General features: G+C 40.0%; 1 long non-coding RNA gene across 1 annotated transcript; it reads right to left on the minus strand.

Annotated features, from left to right (window-relative positions):
* Positions 1-1,469: 1,469 nt before the first annotated feature.
* LOC109196125 (uncharacterized) lies at positions 1,470-1,818 on the minus strand. Its single transcript, XR_002057579.2, has 2 exons — positions 1,605-1,818; positions 1,470-1,500 (listed from the first exon to the last, which is right to left on the minus strand). It is a non-coding gene; the product is annotated as an uncharacterized LOC109196125 (long non-coding RNA).
* Positions 1,819-2,970: the final 1,152 nt, after the last annotated feature.

Raw genomic sequence — 2,970 nt, forward strand, 5'->3', positions numbered from 1 at the left:
ATGCTACTGCCAATGAGTGTAGTTTGCCTTTAATGTGGTTCAATTAGTGCCAGTTGCCATTATAACACCAGAGGGAGCAAGATGCAACATGAGCATAGTTTGCTATTTTATACCACAAGAAGAGGGAATGGAATACAGCTGATTTTCAACTTAAGCAAAGTAAGCTGTATTGTGATCTCTGTTATATGCGGCATACAGAGATGAGAGAAAGATGCCCAGTTACATGATTACAAAATAAGTTAATAGATATAAAGAAAATAATTATGCTTCAGTGTCAGGTGTTCAAGAGAAGTTACAATTAGATTTTACAGTTTTGAGTCGTTTAAAGTGGTAGAAAAAAGATGTCCATTAAGCGGTATTCAATTGTATTTCAAAGGTATTTAATGTCAAAGGGAAAATACCACATGCAAATTATGAAATTTCCCGTTGTGGGACTAATAAATGTATCATGTTATTCAAACAATATTTTGTACAGATACCATTTACAATAATGTATGACATTTAAACATGATATTTAGATTGTGGTAAATAGCAAAGCAATATAAAATAAAAAAGGAAAACGAAAAGGAAACCATTCAAGTAACTTTATATTATGAACTGAAGAGTAAGGCAAAGTATAAATGAAAAGCATACAAGCATTAATGTATATAATAAACCCAACAATCATATGACCCCCTATGAGCAAGCACTTTGGCGACAGTGGGAAGGAAAAACTCCCTTTGACAGGAAGAAACCTCCGGCAGAACCAGGCTCAGGGAGGGCGGCCATCTGCCGCGACCGGTTGGGGAGATGTAAACAAATCCAAAACTGTCCACAGAGCTACAGGGGGCACACTGGGATCGCAACAGCAGCCATAGAGGGAAACAGATTAGGATGTTCTTCCAGTACTGAAGTGGGTCGGCTTTTCTTATGTGTGCGTTTTTCTCTGAGAGGTAGGTCTCCACTTTAGTTTCTGTTGATGAGGCACTCACGGATACTTCTGGATAAGGGTCATTTGGAAGCAAGTGGTTGGCTGACTTTGCGAAAACAGCTAGAAACAGATAAAAGGAAAACACAATTTAAAACAATAAAACAAGAGACATCACAAAGCGCAGCTCTTCAGTTAGCAAACTGGCAAGTAATGAAGTTCTAAAAAATAATTGGGAAAACAAATCTAACTTTAGAATAAATGACCCAAAACTAAATTAAAATGAAGTAAAAAAAAAAGAAATTGGCTTAATACTGGTGTCTTCTGATGAGGTAAGTCGCCATGCGAGGTAAAAACCACACGTGGCTGTAATTTGGTGGCCTGTATACAGTTCCAATCCAAGCATGTAGTTGGTTTAAATGGGTTTAATACTGGTGTCTTTTGATCACTTGACTGTATATATAAACCTGTTGAACAAAGGTGCATTTTAATTTCACTATACCTGCCCATCCTTGTAGCCGGTCTCTACTAGCGTGGCACAGTTTCAAGATCAGTGTAGGGCTTCTCCACTGCCTTCACTGGACAGAACACATCTGAGGAGTTATGAATGAATGGATGACTTAATGAAAACTCTGTTTGGATGAGATTATAGTTTGTTTCAAAGAATATAAGTAAGAAACAAAAAAATACAAATGACCTGTTATGGCAGGGATCCCATCAGGTGCAGTCTTTCTGTTCACGTTTCTGGTCAGCTCTTCAATGGATGAGAGCACATCAGCAGTCTTATCTATCAGTTCCCACTGGTGAGCTGTCCTTGTTGGTGGTAGAGTGTGTTCAGAAAAACTCCCTTTTAACAGGAAGAAACCTCCGGCAGAACCAGGCTTAGAGAGGTGCAGCCATCTGCCGTGAGCGGTTGGTGAATGTAAACAAATCCAAAACTGTCCACAGAGCTACAGGGGGCACACTGGGATCGCAACAGCAGCCATAGAGGGAAACAGATTAGGATGTTCTTCCCAGTACTGAAGTGGGTCGGCTTTTCTTATGTGTGCGTTTTTCTCTGAGAGGTAGGTCTCCACTTATTTTCTGTTGATGAGGCACTCACGGATACTTCTGGATAAGGGTCATTTGGAAGCAAGTGGTTGGCTGACTTTGCGAAAACAGCTAGAAACAGATAAAAGGAAAACACAATTAAAACAATAAAACGAGACATCACAAAGCGCAGCTCTTCAGTTAGCAAATGGCAAGTAATGAAGTTCTAAAAAATAATTGGAAAACAATCTAACTTTAGAACTAAATGACCCAAAACTATATTAAAAAGGTAGTAAAAAAGAAATTGGCTTAATACTGGTGTCTTTGGATGAGGTAAGTTGCTATGTAAGGTAAAAACCACACGTGGCTGTAATTTGGTGGCCTGTATACAGTTCCAATCCAAGCATGTAGTTGGTTTAAATGGGTTTAATACTGGTGTCTTTTGATCACTTGACTGTATATAAACCTGTTGAACCAAAAGGTGCATTTTAATTTCACTATACCTGCCCATCCTTGTAGCCGGTCTCTACTAGCGTGGCACAGTTTCAAGATCAGTGTAGGGCTTCTCCACTGCCTTCACTGGACAGAACACATCTGAGGAGTTATGAATGAATGGAGACTTAATGAATGGATGAGATTATAGTTTGTTCAAAGAATATCATAATGTACATGTAAAGAAAAAAATACAATTACCTGTTATGGCAGGGATCCCATCAGGTGCAGTGCATCTCTCTGATCACATTTCTGGTCAGCTCTTCAATGGATGAGAGCATCAGCAGTCTTTCTATCAGTTCCCACTGGTGAGCTGTCCTTGTTGGTGGTAGAGTGTGTTCAGAAAAACTCCCTTTTAACAGGAAGAAACCTCCGGCAGAACCAGGCTTAGAGAGGTGCAGCCATCTGCCGTGAGCGGTTGGGTGAGATGTAAACAAATCCAAAACTGTCCACAGAGCTACAGGGGCACACTGGGATCGCAACAGCAGCCATAGAGGGAAACAGATTAGGATGTTCTTCCCAGTACTGAAGTGGGTCGGCTT

This window comes from Oreochromis niloticus, linkage group LG13 (assembly GCF_001858045.2).
Source record: "Oreochromis niloticus isolate F11D_XX linkage group LG13, O_niloticus_UMD_NMBU, whole genome shotgun sequence".
NCBI lineage: Eukaryota > Metazoa > Chordata > Actinopteri > Cichliformes > Cichlidae > Oreochromis > Oreochromis niloticus.